Genomic DNA, 17,633 nt, shown 5'->3' with positions numbered 1-17,633 from the left:
TCCAGGATCGCTGAATCTCTAACCCCCAGTGCCATCGTGGCCAGTCCATGGGTCCACCCTCCTTTCCTTCCCTTCCTTCCACATTAGTAGCTATGTTTTAACACTATTTTTTGCTTCTGTTTTAGTAAAACTACACAATCATGTAATTTTTTTTTTTTTTTTTTTTTTTTTTTTTTTTTTTTTTTTTTTTTTTTGCTTTTTAGGGCTGCACCTGTGACATATGGAAGTTCCCAGGCTAGGGGTCAAATTGGAGCTACAGCTGCCAGCCTACCCCCCACACACAACACCACCAGATCGAGTCTCATCTGCGACCTGCATCACAGCTCATGGCAATAGCGGATCCTTAACCCACTGATTGAACCCACACCCTCATGGGTCCTAGTCAAGTTTGTTACCGCTGAGTCATAACAGGAACTCCTATAACCACCAAATTTTAAAGAATCATATAGTTCTACAAGGCTCCCCCGCCACGCCCAGTTTTTCCCATTTCAAAGGCAGCCACTTAAACTGTTTGATTTATGATACACCTGAAGTTGTACCATCCTTCAAAAGGGAATTACAACAGAGATGTTGTAACCTTTGCTTGGTGTTCCGGTTGTGCACTTTCTCTTGCCAGAACAGCTAAATCGAACAATTTAAAGGGGGAATCTGAGAACAGCAGCCTTCAGAGATGGGGCCTTGGAAACCCAACTGTTTAATTAAAATAGGTAGTCACGGTACACTTTGCTTTTGATCAACATGCCCCTCCTGTTCCATTTGAAATCCTGGCACCGGTGGCTCTGCCCTGCCTGGGAGGAGGTTCTGCTATCAGGCGTAGATCAGTACTGACATCCAGTGGTCACAGAGAATTGTCTGGCAGAGGCTCTCCATCTCTCTCTTCCCAGAATCCAGTGGGTGTTTACCCAGAGGAACAAGGACTGATGGAGGCCGACAGCTACCAATGGGTGCTATTAACGTGGAGAACTGTGTGATCTGCAGCCAAAGGCCAAGCAACCCCGGGTGAGGCCTTGCAAGTTTACAAGCTACACAGGCATTATTTGAATGATAATCCTGGAGTCCTAGGGAGAAGTGGGGCCATCACTGGCAGTGTGTTAAGACCATAGAGAATTTAAATGGTAAAAGACCATAGGTCCTTGGAAAACATTCTGGATTTTAAGTTAGGAACCTTGATTTAAGACCTGCTGCTCTGGGGAGTCCCCATTGTGGTTCAATGATAATGAACCAGACTAGTATCCATGAGGACACAGGTTCGATCCCTGGACTCGCTCAGTGGGTTAAGGATCTGGCATTACCATGAGCTGCAGTAGGCTGCAGACATGGCTCGGATCTGGCATTGGTGTGGCTGTGGCATCAGCTGGTGGCTACAGCTCTGATTCAACCCCTAGCCTTGGAACTTCCATATACCTCGGTGCAGCCCTAAGACACCCCCACCCCCACCCCCACCCCCAAAAAAAGACCTGGTGTTCTGTGTCCCCTTGAGCAAGTCCTTTAAGCTCTCTTTGCTTTAGCTTCCTCATCTTTTAGGTGAAGCCGACACTGCCTGCTCAGCCAGCCTCACAGGGTGTGATAAATGTCAATGAGAGTGTTTGCGAAGCGTTTGGTAAGCTGAAAAGAGCTGTATGGCTGGGACTACCTAGGATGAAATGGTGATGGACCGGGCAGGGCAAACCAGAGCTGGTGAGGAGGTCCAGAGAAGTAACTTTGACCCCAGAGGCTTGGCCAGATGACAGATAACATTTCCAATTTCCAATTCCACTGAAGCTTTGGAAGACCCACTGCCAGGGTGACCCCATCAGAAAAGGGCATTCTCCATTTTCCTCTGGACTCAAGTCTCTGAAGTAAACATTAGTGAGTAACTTCAAGGGCCATCTAACTTTAAAATTCACACATCAAACAGGTTTTTAAAAATAGAATATGGGAGATCCCATTGTGGCGCAGCAGAAACGAATCCAACTAGGAACCATGAGGTTGCAAGTTCGATCTCCGGCCTCACTCAGTGGGTTAAGGATCCGGTGTTGCCTTGAGCTATGGTGTAGGTTGCAGACTCGGCTCGGATCCCGTGTTGCTGTGGCTGTGGCGTAGGCCGGCAGCTGTAGTGCCGATTCGACCCCTAGCCTGGGAACCTCCCTAGGCCGCGGTGTGGCCCTAAAAAGCAAAAAAAAAAATTAAGAAATAAAATAAAAATAGAATTATGACCCAAAGGAAAAATATGAGGCACCGTTCATTCTAATGTCAAAGGCAGCTATTGTTAATATCAACTGCACTAGTAGACTACACCCTTGTACATTTCCTTACTTTTTTTTTCTTGTTTTTCCATTTCTATTTGGCCTAGGGTTGGAAGTCTTACGACGTGGCTCTAAGTGAACTTATGAGCTGACCAGAGGTAGAGAAGTGGTGTGTGCACAGGAGAGAAATGTAGGGAGGTGATTTTGGAGGCTAAAGACCACAGCCCTGACTCAGTTTGTGCTATCAAATTTCATAAATTACCAGAATGGAATTTTTAAAAGTTCAGTCCAGTCTTTCTCCTTGAGTTTAATTTAAAAGAAACAAAACCCAATTTTCTCATGCTTTCTAAAGGTGTCAAAGGGCTTTGAACCCAAAGACATACATACCATGTTGCTGCTTCCAGATTTCCATGTAAGTGTATCTGCCAAGAAAAAAAAAAATCTATTCTAGCCCCAGAAGGGGTTTGTTACAGTTTAGAGAATTATAGGAAGGGCTGGGCGGTGGGGTGGGGAAAATAATTTCCAGTTACATAGTAGAATCAAGCCAGAGGGGAGCAGTTGACTTTTTTTTTTTTCTTTTTGTCTTTTTGCCTTTTCTAGGACTGCTCCCTCAGCATATGGAGGTTCCCAGGCTAGGGGTCTTTTCGGAGCTGCAGCCACCGGCCTTCGCCAGAGCCGCAGTAACTCGGGATCCGAGCCATGTCTGCGACCTACACCACAGCTCATGGCAACGCCAGATCCTTAACCCATTGAGCAAGGCCAGGGATTGAACCTGCAACCTCATGGTTCCTAGTCGGATTCATTAACCACTGCACCACGACGGGAACTCCAAGGGGAACAGTTGACTCTTCTGTTACCAAGAAGCCATCTACTGACCTTGGAAGCTTCTAACCCTCAGCTCCTCCTCCAGAGAACCAGTGTGCTCTGCACGCTGCCCCCCAGAGCAAGGGATGAGACTTGCAGACTTTGGGTAACACTGCCTCCAAAGAGCCCGGTGCCCCCTCAGCTGGCTGAGCTTGTCAGCACAAGCAGCAGCTGAGCAGCCTCTGCTTCACATCCTCCTTCCAAATCTCACCTAAATGTGTCTCACTGGCTAAATCTAAGCCACACCCGGAATCCTACTGTAAAGGGAGCTGGGAATGTAGTTTTTCAGTTTCTAGCTTCTGCACTGTGGAAGGGACACCAGGAGAGTGTAATGAATGGTGAGCACCAATCAACCGTGCCCCCACCGTGGCTTATTTTTATTTTATTTTAGAGTGATTTTAACTCTTCGTTTAAATCTTTTTTTTAATTACAAAAGTAATATATGCTTGGAGTCCCCATCGTGGCTCAGCGGTTATGAACCCGACTAGTATCCATGAAGATGCAGATTCGATCCCTGGCCCTGCTCAGTGGGTTAAGGCTCCAGTGTTGCTATGAGCTATGGTGTAGGTCACCGACAAGGCTCGGCTCCCACATTGCTATGGCTGTGGTGTAGGCTGGAGGCTGCAGCTCCGATTCAACCCCTAGGCTTGGAACTTCCATATGCCTTGGGTGCAGCCCTAAAAAGACCAAAAAAAAAAAAAAAAAAAAAAGTTGTACCTGCTCACTGTCAAAGACAACAAACAATATAGAAATGAAGTAAAAAAATGAAAGTGCCCTGTTCCAGTCTAGTTCTCCAAAGGGAACCACTGTTTGTAGTTTGGAAGGTAGCCTCTCAGTGGTTCTGTGCATTTGAGGGCAGGGGTTGGACTGCATACTGTTCTATAATTTGTTTTGCCACTTGAATATATATCCTGGATGTCTTTCCATGAGAAGAGGTGTGATTGTAACTCGTGTTTTAAGAGCAGCCGAGTGTCCCATCAGAGAGGAACCCCACCAGTGGACCTTGAGGGTGCCTCTGATTATTCTCTATTATACATACTGCAAAAGCAACAGCTTTCAAGCATTTGGAAAGGTCAGATTTCCAGAGTGAAAGACATGAACCATATTTTGAAGTTGGGTCTTCCTAATCACCAGTCAGGGGACTTTAGCTGGCCAAAATTTAAGACTCAGAAATTTTGGCCTGATCACCTTAAAGTGTTTCCCTTGCAGTTGTTTTTAAAACCTTCACTGCAGCTTGTCTCTATGCAAGCTGGGCTGCCCCAGCATCTCAGCCCATCCCAACCTACGCCTGGATACCCAGCGGCCTGGGCAGTAAGTGTTGCAGTGGACATATGCTGTTCTGCCCATCACATCATTTCCCTGCTTCTCTCCCCAACAGTGGCTTTCCTTTAAAGAATTCTCCCTCCTCCATTCTCTGCCATGGAATCTGGACAGAATTGCCTCCCACCCTTCCTGCAACTCAACCACCTTCCTGGGCCAGTGGCTTACTCAAGGATAGGCCCCTGATTCAGCTTGAGCCATCAAGGAAGAGCAAATCCCAGCATGTCTGTAAAATCAATAGTAAAAAATATCCTTTCTTGTTCTGAAGGTCTGAAACTGAGCCATGCTGCTCTTTTAGGGAAAGCCTGAAGCCTGATAGCTCTGGGGATATTCCTGTAAACCCCGAGGCAGGCGGAGTAGAGAGGTAAAGAAATGACTTCAGGGACATCATTAGAGCCTGGATCAAGCATCACCTGAAAGCAGGATTTCTCTAGACTTCTAAATGAAGTTAACTATTAAATACTTTATTGACTAAACCAGTTTAAATTGGTGTTTTCTGTCATTTGCATCATACAGAGACAGACACTTTTTTTTTGCATATCATCCACAGGGTCGTTTTCTTTATATGGCCTCTAAAAACAACGTGTATGCAACCTCTACCACTGCTCCTGGGGCAGCTGCTGGCCCCTCAGTGAGGGCTCTTTGAATATATATCCTAGAAAGTTAACCCAAACTGATTTAGACAAAAAAGAGGAGGGACAGGGGAGTCAAAACAAGGGCTTTCAGCACTTAAGGATTCTTGATCGCTCCTCAGCCTTTGGCCTTATTCCACAAACCTTTTTTCACAAGGCTGGAACACAGCTACCCTTGGCTCTGGGCTCAATTGCACAATTATTGCTTAAGAGAAAAAGGTTCATTTCTCCAGATAAAAGTATAAAAAATTCTAAGAACAATTCTGATTAGGCCAGTTTGAGTCCCACGTACACACCCTTGGGCTAATTCCTGCAGTCAGAGAAGTGACCTTCCACAATTGGCCCAGTTTGGTAGGTTGGTTGGTTAGTTGGTTAGTTGGTTGGTTGTTTGGTTAGTTGGTTGGTTTGTCTTTTGGTGCAGGGCAGGATCTATTGCTATGGCCCTAGACCCAGTTTGTTGGAATGAGGAAGGCACAATTCCTTAAAAAGGGGGAGCAAAGCTGAGAAAGAGAATAAGGGATATTGACAAGTAATAATAAAAATGTCCATGACACCTCACAGAGCTGTTGTATAGATCAACTGATGATAGGTGCGAAAGAGCTCCCATAAAACAGTTCTGTTTAAAGCCTAGCCTGTGATGCTTACTGTCATTTGTAGACAGAGAGTCACTGTTAAAACTCAGAAGCCAAATCATTGGCTGACCAACCCAGAACTCAGAGGTAGGTGTGATAGGTTTGTAACTAGCATTGAGACCTAGGGGCCCCAGACCTCTCCAAGTTCATTCCTATAAGGATTAAATGATATAATGTGCCTGGCACAATGTCTAAGCTTTTAGTATCTTTCTCTGAACACTTAGAATCATTATGGAAGAATTTAAAAGCCCAATTGCGAAAGTCTTTTCTCAAGATGTCAGCAGCTGGAAACTTCAAAATGTTGGGCCCCAAACTGAATTGGGACCCCATTGTCCAAGAAAAGAAAAAAAAAAAAAACCCATGCCAAATCAGTTTTCAACTAGAAAAATTTCAAAATATCATCCCTAGCAAAGAGATGCCAAAGGAAGGAAGCAAAGGAAATGTGAGTTCGGGGTCAGGGTAGATATTTTTTCCTCACTCAAGCCATTGTTCAGTTAATGTACTTTTTTTTTTTTTTTCCTGAAGTTGAGTCTTATATCAGTTCTTGGGTTTCAGAGTCCAATTCTGGCTAAGCAATGTGCATGGGGAATTCTTTAGCCATTTACCTACATCCTTCATGGGCGATAGGATGCTGGGTGTATAAGCTAACAAGATAGTTTTATTACCATGGTAGCCACGTGCCCCAGATCTAGGACTGGCCCAGTATCAAATAGCCTACCTTGCTCTCTTCAAGAGCTTACTTACTCACTCTATGTCCCATTTTGTTTTCTTTTCTTTTTTTTTTTTTTTTTTTTTGTCTTTTTGCCTTTTCTAGGGCCACTCCCGCAGCATGTGGAGGTCCCCAGGCAAGGGGATCTAATCCGAGCTGTAGCCACCGGCCTATGCCAGAGCCATAGCAATGAGCCACATCTGCAACCCACACCACAGCTCACAGCAATGCCGGATCCTTAACCCACTGAGCCAGGCCAGGGATTGAACCCGCAACCTGATGGTTCCCAGTCGGATTCGTTAACCACTGAGCCACGATGGGAACTCCCCATTTTGTTTTCTTTATAGCACTTCTCTATTCAAAATTTTCCTGTCTGCTCATTTCTCGGTTGACATGTTTATTTTCTGCTGTTCCTATAAGGACATCATCCGCGTAGAAGCCACCCTCCTTTGCTCTGCCCATTGCAGGATCACCAGCTCTCAAAACCAAAACTGGCCTGTGGGGGCCACTCAGCAATATTTATCAAATGGTACTGAACTGAATCAAATGATTGAGGAGTTATCAGACCATGTGGCCTGTTTTTTGTTTCACAGGAGAGTTATAGCACTTGAATTGGGAACTTCATTCCCACTTGGGCCTTACAGTAAACTTGCGAGTTGGGCATTATGATTATCCCCATTTTATAGATGAGGAAACATTCAGAGCAGTTAAGTGGTTTGACATCAAGTGACAGAATCAGGGCTCCCAGTCCAGTGTTCCTTCTACCCTAGCACACACATGTCAAGGTTAGCTGCGGATCAGAAGAAGCCATGAGGAGACTTTGAGGTCGGACGTAGTTAGGGGACACTAGAAGTTGCATTTTATTTGTTTGGTTCTGGAAGCTCTTTCTGAGAACGTAAATTAATTTCCTCACAGCCATTTCTAATTTGCTGAACTCTCTCATGACATCATCTTATACAGGTGCTATGGTGTTTCTTAAGATCCAGGTGGGGGTTTTAAAGACAAAAAGCTCCCAGCATGTCAAATGCTTGATACAGTTTTGATTCTGTGACACTATGGGTTGCAGGTGACAGAAAATAAGTATTTCATCTAACTGTGGGAAGGAGTCTGCAGCTGGGCCACAGGGACAACTGAAATCAGGAACTCCCACACTGCCTTTCCTCTGCCCACTGAGTTGATTCTCACTCCCTGCCACCCAGTTTTCCCATGTGGTTGAGAACGTGCTCACTTATATCTTCCATCTCACATCCCAGTGCTCCCACCTCCAAACGGTTCCAATTTTTAAAATACCCAGGAAAGAACTCTGAGCTTGAGCCAGGTACCCACCACTGAACTAATCAGTTGCACGGTGGCAGGAGCCTGGGATTATATAGTCCAGACTTGGTCCTATTCCTGTGAGCCTCCTTCAGGCAAAAGGCATTTGTTGTGTTCTGGGCCTCCTCCCCATCAGTATCTGCTCCAATCTGCTGTGTGATCACTTTGACTGCCATGTGGCCTCTTCAGTTACTTTCATGGTGCTAAGAGGTTCACACTCTTCATGAATTAAAACAAAACCAAACCTCCTTCTACTTTCCTTATTCTTAAATGGAAAGGCAGAAGTGGGCTGTTGCCAGCTCCTCCCCATCTGTGGTTTCTGGATGGCAATTTCTCTTTCGTTCCAACATCTTTCCTAAACCTGAGCATCCCTCTGCTGTACATCTTAGGATCAGAAAACCCAGTTCCCAGAGAACCTACGGGTGCTGGAGAATAAACTTGACTGAAGAGGATGAAACTCTGTTTCATGGCACCCAACAGGAAGAAACTACCAGCCTACAAAGGCAGCACTCGGCAGAGTCCAGGTCTTCTAGCTCCTCATTCACCAGACTGCCATCCCTGGGAGCCCAGAGCCTCAGAGGCCTCATTGCCTTGCAAAAAGCCACTTGGATGTGCCCTTCCATCACTCCCTAGACAGATGAGTGTGTCCCCCGCTCCAGAGCCTCCTTGAAGACACAGATTTCCAGGATGGAGGAGTCAAACATGTAAAAGACCCCGACACTGCAGTGGTGCTCTGCCCTTCGCTCTGTGGGAAAGAGACAGTGAAAACCAAGAAGGTAGACGGCGCTTCCCCAACAGGGATTAGCGCTCCCAGCAGTTACTGCTGAATCATAAAATGAAAATAAATGCAAGAAACTTAATGTTTCTCATGGTGGCTGTCAACCTTCTGAATCTCAAAAGAAAACTGAAACAGAGGCTGGTGCCTCTGTAGTGCTTCTTCCACCTAAAATGTGCCTGTATATTACAACGTCATGCCTGAGACACCTCTGTCGGGTGTATTTCTTTGGTCCACAGCACTGAGCTGGGTGTAGAAGAAGGTAGCAGTAAGTGGGTGACATTTACCTGCCACTTAGAGGACAAGATGTAGAGGAGGTGATGCTGGAGCTAGTAACTCAGGGAGTAGCAAGTAGCCAAGTAAAGGCATAGAGAGAGAGCAAAGAAAGGGTATGTGAGCATGCAGCATTCTAGATAATTCTTGACCAGGGCATAGGGTTGAGATCAAGGGTGAGCTCATGAAGACTCTGAATGTCATCTGACACATTTAGACTATGTGCTTTCTAAGAACCAAGCCAGCACAGATTACTTTCCAGGTGGGGAAACAGTGACCAGAAAAAGGAGGGGGCTTGTGAGCCATACATGCCCAAAGCAGAGCCCAGCCCGTATTGCCCTGCCACCCTCGGGGACGCCAGCCTGCTCCCTTGCCAGCTCGCTTACTGCAGTCAGCTGCCTGGAGAAGGTGAGAGATACAAAGACAGGAAGGGCAACATGCAAAAGATCCATCCACGATCAGCCGAGCCTGGGAGATGGCAGACAGCAGTTTGGAGGCTGGCCATGGTACGTCAGCCCCACGTTAGAGCTCCTGGTGTCAGGCCCGTGTTAGAAAGGAGGGCCATTTGGACCCAGAAGACACTGTGCCTTCCCAGCAAGGCTTGGAGGGTGGTGGGGCTCAGGACCACAGGAGGTTTATCAGGCCTGCACCAGGGAAGCCCCTCCTTCATGGGCAGTGAGATGCCCTGGGTAGAAGAGAGGCAGTTTGGTCAGAGTTGCAAACACTCAGGCAGCCCAGAGAACCACTTGGCTGCTCCCTCTGCTCCTGGAAGCCACGGGGGCCCCAAGAGAAACAGGCACAAAACTAACAGGCGTGGATCATTGTGGCTGTGCCCTTGTCCCTAGACCCTCCTTTTAGTAAGAGGCAACTCTCCTGATTAATTTCTGCCTGCCGGTCATTGTTCCTGACATGTCATCTGTCTCGAGGTGTGCCAGGATGCTTTATAGTTACTTGGAATTGCTTGCGTCAGCCTGCTGAGTCGGCAATCCTATTAGCAGAACTTTTTTCCCCATTGTATTTGTGAAGTGAAATAAAATAAAAAGGCCCCATCTCCAGAGAGCTCTTCCTGCTCCATTTCTCTGAGCACCATCAAGCTCTGGGGAGCTCATGAGGTCCTTTTGGGGGGCCAATGGTACGCCTCTGCCTTTGGGGAGAAGGTCTAGGAGAAGGTGTTGCTGCCTCCTCCAGCTGGGGGCAGGCGGATGAAAGTCCTTCCTGAAGTTAATGAAGATAGACTTATGGTGAGGGCAGAGGAAGAGGTCCTTGACCAGCCACAGTGAAGAGGTCATGCAGCTGATCACAGCCAAGATGCTGTGGCACAGGATAGGGGCGGGGAGCAGGTTAAAGCAAGGAGATGAGTCCTAGTCCCAGTTTGGCCCTTCCTACCTGGGAGCCTTAAGCATGTAATTCAGGCTCTGTCTCTGAGTGTCACTTTCCTTGTTTGCAAAGTGGAGAGAACAATTCCTGCCTCATAAGGTGCCGTGAAGATTAAATGAAATTTCATAATTCCTTGGCATGATGCCTAGTGCAGAGACATCTAGCAAAAATTTTAGTGATTCCTTTTGGGGCATTACATTCTATTGTGCTACATATTAGAGTGTGGCTTCTGATGGCACCGGAAGAGAAGGGGACCTTTCTCTGGGAACTTTGGAGGAAACGATAAAGATTTAGGAAAAGCTTCTCCAAGCCTGAAATATTCATATGACTCAAGATGAGAGGGCAGCGAGCTGTCCTGAAACTGCTCCAGGGAGGTGATTTATTGCCAAGAAGCAGAGGTGCTCTGGAACCACTAACTGGAGAGAACCCGAGAGCACTTTTCTGGGTCCCTTGCACTTGTCATGCTCCACGTGAATAGTCTCTGTGTCAGAATTTATAAGAAGTCCATTCTTGGCTGGGCTTTGTGGCTGACTTCATTATGGTAAGCACGGGCTGCAGGCAGAATGCAGCCCTCTTGATTCATGCTGGAGAGAGTGGGGAGCGTGTTCCCTCCTCAGGACAAGGTAAGGAAATGTTTTAAGCAATAGTCATAGAAAAGAAAACCCTCCTGCAAATCCCTACCTGTATGGAAATCTCAGTCCAATCTTGCAATAGAACATTATACAGTCAGTAAAAATGCTTATGTTGAAAAACGCCTGTGCAAAAAGCAGAGTACAAAGTTGTGCATACTCTATGATCTAAGCTATGTTAAAATGCGTTTTACAAATTTTAAGATGGGGAATTCCCTGGTGGCCTAGCAGGTTGAGGAGCCAGCATTGTCACTGCTATGTCAAAGGTTCCATCCCTGGCCCAGGAACTTCTGCATGTTCCAGGCACAGCTGAAAAAAAAAAAATTAAGGTGAAAATATACCTCCTTGTATCTAGCCAAAGGAAGATGAAGTTTCGTTTTGTTTTGTTTTTTCTGGCCTTCTGACTTTGCTGTGTTTTACTAAGTTTCCTATGAGCATGTGTCTTTAGAACAATAATAAGGACAAAGAAAAAGGATGAGGAGGTAAAGGACTCAAAAGTCTTCTCAAGCCTCTCTGTATTGCTGGTTCCCATATTTTTTTTTTTTTTTTTTTTTGTCTTTTTGTCTTTTGTTGTTGTTGTTGTTGTTGCTATTTCTTGGGCCGCTCCCGCGGCATATGGAGGTTCCCAGGCTAGGGGTTGAATCGGAGCTGTAGCCCCCGGCCTACGCCAGAGGCACAGCAACGCAGGATCCGAGCCGCGTCTGCAACCTACACCACAGCTCACGGCAACGCCGGATCGTTAACCCACTGAGCAAGGGCAGGGACCGAACCCGCAACCTCATGGTTCCTAGTCGGATTCGTTAACCACTGCGCCATGACGGGAACTCCCCCATCTTAAAGTCACACTTTCCTTCTTTGGATACCAAAAAATCACTGAAGATGGAGAAGCACCATGGTGTCAAGTCCATGGGCATCAGACTAGAGTCTACAGCTGCAGGACTCAAGGCCATTTCTCGGGCCTGCAGGATGCTGACAACCTAGGGAATAACACACCCGCGGGTTGACTTTCTCAGCATCTCACATGCTAGAGAAAGAGAAGATTGATGAGGCTGGTGGTTCTCCAAAGGAAATCTTATACAGAAGTTCAGTACATAAAGCAGGTTGCAGAGGAGCCAGACAGCTTATTAGGAGGGAAGGAAGGAGGGAGGGAGAGAGAGAGAGAGAAGCCTCCGCCATCCCCACTCAGCCCCCCGTTGTCCCCACCCTCCTCCCACCTCCCACTTGTCCATGAGGCCATTCTTTTGATTTCTGCGGAAAGGACACACAGCTTGAAAACTTTGTAAGGTTCCACAGGCCCGTCATGGGGAGATCAGACAAGATGATAGTGGGGAAGGGGGAGAATGCTATTTCTAAGTAATTGAGAAATATCTTTTTGCTGCAAATCTATTTCCATTTAAACAAGTGCATCCAGGAGTTCCCATTGTGGCTCAGCGATAATGAGCCTGACTAGTATCCATGAGGATGCAGGTTCAATCCCTGGCCTCACTCAGTGGCCTAAGAATCCAGAGTTGCCTTGAGCTGCCATGATGAGCTGTTGTGTAGGTCACAGATCCCGTGTTGCGGTGGCTGTCGCATAGGACGGCAGCTGCAGCTCCAATCTGACCCCTAGCCCGGGAACTTCCATATGCCATGGTGCAGCCCTAAAAAAAAGACAAAACAATAAAAAGCTGCCTACAGCTCTGTTTTAGAAACAAGCAATAGGTTGTTTGTTTGTTTTTAACCAAACAAATGTTTCTTTTGAGAAAGGTATAACCTTTGATTTGTGAATACATTTAAGTCTTGACGTATCTAGTTGCTTCATGGGCCCTACAGTTTATGAGGTTGAATAAAATTGTGATTAATAGCAGTTGATCAGGCTTCCAACAAGTTATCTGCTCCTGGTGAGTTCCGTGCTGAGCTTCCAAGGGAGAAAAGTACCCTTTTAGATTACTTTCCACCTAATTGTCTCCTGGAAGAGCAGATTGCTCTGGGTATTCGTTTCTTTACTTTCTTTTTTAAAATAAAGATGACTTTGTATATTATTAGAACTCATTTGCAAATTTGATCTAAAATATTAAAGGCATGTGTTTTTCTCTGCATTTGGACCATTTAACTTGTCTCAGCACCTTTTTACGTCTAGAGCCTAGTGAATGGAGGCTCTCAGCAGCCTTCAAACTCATCTGCCTTCTCAGTGTGTTCAGACACCAGGGGGGTGGGGACTGAGGCTTTTCTTTCTTGTGTCTTTAAAGAGAGGCAGCCAGAGAAGGCAGGAGGCCTTCTCAAACATGCTGGTGCAAGTGTGTATGTGGGCGGGGGTATGCAAGGGTCACTCTGAGTGCACTTCTGGACTGTCCTGTGCTACGTGCTGCCAGGATCCAATTGAGAGAGACCTCAAAAAAGGGTCTGAGAGATGCCATTCTTTCCTCTGCCCCAGAGGTGGCAATCACTTCTCTGCAAGGATCCTTGCTGGGCCACCGCAGAGACCAGGGAGCTTTAAGCACAGGCTCTAATGGGAGACTGCCTACTCCACCAGCTACCTCCTGGGTGACTGTGGGCAAGTTTTTCCGCCTCCTTGGGGCTGTGCACTCACTTGTAAAATGGAGATAATAGCTGTAGCTCCTTCTGAAGACTGTTTACATAATCCCACTGGCATTGTGACTGTGTAAGAAGATACCCATAACTTTTAGAGAGAGAAACAAAGTAGGTAGAAATGAAACACCATGCAGTCGGGGGTTTAAAATAATTGAGCATAAATATAGTGAGGGGTGATCCCATATACATCAAGTTCAAGAACAAGCAAAACGAATCTACGATGATACAAATGAGAATGAGAATGAGAATTGAATGAAATGAATGAAAAGACATGAAAAATGAGATGTAGAAAAGAGCATCAGGCAGCTGCTTTCTGGAGTGCTGGGAATGTTCTCTAACCTGATCTGAGTGATAATTACATGGACATAAATATTCAGCAAAACTCATCAACCTGCAGTGGTTATGAAAGATAACAATAATAATAATAATAATAATGTGTTTGTAAAGCCTGATAAAGCAAATGTAGTAAAATTTTATATAGGAGTATATAGGAATTCTCTGTTATTTTTTAACTTTCTGTAAGTATGCAAATAATTTCAAAATAATAAAAGTTCAAAATTTAAAAACTCATACCTGTACACTTAATATCTGTGCATTGTATGGTATATAAATTCTATGTCAAAGAAAATTCTTAAAGGGGGCTTAGGAAGTATACATGCCAAGATCTTGATCAATGTTGAATCTGAGTGGTAGGTGTATGGAGGTTCATTATACGGTGTTTCTACTTGTGTGTGTGTTTGGCTATGCTTATGATGCAAAACGAATTTTAAAAAATTAAAAACAACCAAAATATCCGTCAGGGTCCTGGCCCTGTGCCTGGCAGAGGGAGGCTTCCGCCTCTGAGAATGGCCCTGTCAAGGCCAGTCTGCACTTTCTTGTCAAGTGATCAAAGAATTGCATCTATAGCAGCCTGTTGGATGCTGCCCTTGCCTGCGACCACACTGGACACAAAATGCACCCGAAGCTGTTCTTCTCTGCCCTTCCACTAAAATAAGGTGAAACAGATAGCCAGACAAAGTTGAAGATACGTGTCCTTTCCAAACACCCACTCTGGTGAGTCCCTTTGCCAGGGGTCTTCCTTCTACAGAAGCAGCTACAGCCACAGCAAGGCCACAAGGAAGGAGAAGTCAGGGAGGGCAAAGGCGGAGACGTGTAAATACCTTGTAAAACAAGCAGGAACTACTCGGGATCTAATTTCACTTTTGCAGAGTAAACATTTGCCTTGGCAGAGACGGGGGAAAAGCGAGGGCTGATGACCTTTGAAGTGAGTCAAGCACGTCTTTTAAGAAAGTCTCAGTTTTTATGAGGACACTGACCCAGGAGGGGGAGACCTGGGTCCTTTCCCATCCGCATCACTCGTGATCCATGTGACCTTGGGTGATCACCTCCTCCTCCCTGGGCCTCTTTCCTCTGCCCACAAATGAGGATTTGAACCAGAGGAACCCTCGGGAACAATCCAGCCTTGGGGTTCTTTAAAACAAACATCGGGACTTAGCTGGAGAATGGCTCCAGGTCAAGGAAGGAGCACAGCTGGCCCATGGAATCCACCAAGAGTTAAGGCTTCGTGTGCTTCGGGAGCCCACACAGGAGACAAATGAGGATGCAGGCAAGACAGAGACTGAAGGAAAGATGCCTGGTGTGGCTAAATCTTCCGAGTTTTCCAGAAGCTGAAAAGTCTAGATTCTTATGTTCAACCTCCTGATTTTCAAATGATAGTCATTATTTCACAATAAAAAAAAAAAAAAAATGCAGTGTGAGCCTAACAGAAATATCTGAACGGAAGTCAGTTCCCCGGGCTGCTAGATTGGGCCTTTGATGTGATGTCATAGCCTCCTGGCTGGGGGCTGAATCTGAAACTGATAACATCTCTGACTCAAAAACCCAGCCAAAACCCAGATTGGGACTTGAACCCACGAGTTTTTTGTTTTTGTTTTTTTTTTTTAGAATCCCTCACCTGGTGTCTGGACTTACTGAGGCTCAGGTTCTTTGTGTCCCAGCATAGAAGGAATTCAGTGAGAGAAAAAGTGATAGCCAAGAAATAGATTTATTAAGTTAGGACACCTATAAGAGATGCAAGCAGGCAGGCGAGGAGGCTCTGCCATGAGGGTTAGATGGGCTGCAGTTTTAGAATCCAAGGAAAGTGGGGAGGGGGGAAAAAGACCACATTCTTCCTCATTCTTCAAATAGACATCAGGCTTACATCACCAGCTTCCTTTTATCGGGTAAGAGGGTATTTGACCCTATGAGGTCATGGTGTTTATTCAAATCAGCAGAACGGTGGTAACATATGCTAAAATATGTTGAGTCATTTGAGGTTTCTGTATAAAGAGTGTCTCCTACTTTGGAATGTCATCTTTCCCTTAAACTCCTGTCCTTGATCCCAGGGACCATTATCTTGCTGCACTTGAATGCAGGCCTCATTTTATCTTTCACTTAATGACTTGAGACGTGTCTCATGCTTTTATTTATGGTTTTATAGTTGAGCAAGGCTGCTTCGTTCCATGACATCCTGATGCCCTTCCTGAGTGATTGACTTCCAGGGGTCTCTCAAAGTTCCCTGGGTTTCCCTCTATCTCTGGTCACCTAGTGGGACTTCTACAACTACCTGTGAAACCATCCTACTCTATCCCTATCAGATCCAGGGTCTCTGATCTTTTCAACATTAGGGTTTGGTGCCTTCCTAGGTCTCAGAGATTACAGCTGAAGGAAAAATTTAATGACAAATATTTTGAACATTATTTATCATAACCTGCAGTAAAAAAAAAAAAAACCCATTTATGGTCTGTCCGTGGTCACACACATGCACACGAATATATAAAACTGAACTAAAGATGCACAAAATAAAATCTTACCTCACCACAAGTGATGCCCTCTGAAATTTTTTCTTTCTTTCCTTCCTTCTTTCTTTCTTTTCTTTCTTTTTGTCTTTTTAGGGCTGCACCTGTGACATATGAAATTCCAAGGCTAGGGGTTAAATCAGAGCTGCAGCTGCTGGCCTATAGCACAGCTTGCAGCAATGCTGGATCCTTAGCGCACTAAGTGAGGCAAGGGAATGGAACCCAAATCCTCATGGATACCAGTTGGATTCTTAACCAGCTGAGCCACAAAGGAAACGCCCATGAAATTTTCTAATCTGTTTTATGTGACTTTATTTTTTAATTGAAATATACTTGATTTTCAATGTTGTGTTAGTTTCTGGTGTGCAGCAATATATTCAGCTATCTATATACATATACTTACATATATGTATATATACTTTTTTGTATTCTTTTCCATTATGGTTTCCATTATGGTTTATTACAATATATTGAATATGTGCTACATATGGGATCTTGTTATTTATCTATTTTACATATAGCAGTTTGTTTCTGCTAATTCCCAGCTCCTAATTTATCTTTCTCCCACCCCTTTCCCGTTTGGTACCATAAGTTTGTTCTCTATGTCTGTGAGCCTGTTACTGTTTCATAAATAAGTTCATTTGTGTCACATTTTAGACTCTCTATATAAGTGATATCATATGGTATTTGTCTTTCTGATTTACTTCACTTAGTATAATAATCTCTTGTCCCTCTACTGCAAAGTTACTGCCAATGGCATTATTTCATTCTTTATTATAGCTGAGTAGTATTCCATTGTGTATATATATCACATCTTCTTTATCCACTCATTTGTTGGTGGACATTTAGATTGCTTCCATGTCATGGTTATAGTAAACAGTGCTGCTATGAACATAGGAGTGCATGTATCTTTTCAAATTATAGTTTTGTGTGGAGTGGGATTACTGAATCATTTGGAAACTCTTTTCAGTTTTTTTAGAGGAAGCTCCATACTATTTTCCATAGTGGCTGCACCAGTTTACATTCCCACCAACAGTGTAGAAGGATTCCCTTTTCTCCACACCTTCTTCAGTATGTGTTATTTATAGACTTTTTAATGATAACCATTCTGGCTGTTATGACAGGGTACCTCATTGTGGTTTTGATTTGCTTTTCTCTAATAATTAGCAATGTTGAGCTTCTTTTCATGTGCCTATTGGCCATCTGTATGTCTTCTTTGGAGAAATGTTTATTTAGATCTTCTGCCCATTTTTAAATTGGGTTGTTTGTTTTTCTGTTATCAAGCTATATGAGCTGTTTGCATATGTTGGAAATTAAGCTCTTATCAGTTGTATCATTTGCAAATATTTTCTCCCATTCCATAGATCATCTTTTTATTTTGTTTATGGCTTCCTTTGCTGTGCAAAAGCTTACAAATTTCCCATTTGTTTATTTTTGCTTTTATTTCTACTGACTCGAGAAACTGACCTAAGAAG

General features: G+C 44.7%; 1 long non-coding RNA gene across 1 annotated transcript; it reads left to right on the top strand.

Annotated features, from left to right (window-relative positions):
- Positions 372-4,895, top strand: LOC110256796. Its single transcript, XR_002338793.1, has 2 exons — positions 372-999; positions 4,468-4,895. It is a non-coding gene; the product is annotated as an uncharacterized LOC110256796 (long non-coding RNA).

Source organism: Sus scrofa, chromosome 14 (assembly GCF_000003025.6).
Source record: "Sus scrofa isolate TJ Tabasco breed Duroc chromosome 14, Sscrofa11.1, whole genome shotgun sequence".
NCBI classification, from domain to species: domain Eukaryota; kingdom Metazoa; phylum Chordata; class Mammalia; order Artiodactyla; family Suidae; genus Sus; species Sus scrofa.
The sequence above is the reverse complement of the archived record's forward strand: the minus strand, read 5'-3'. Positions and strand labels throughout refer to the sequence as shown.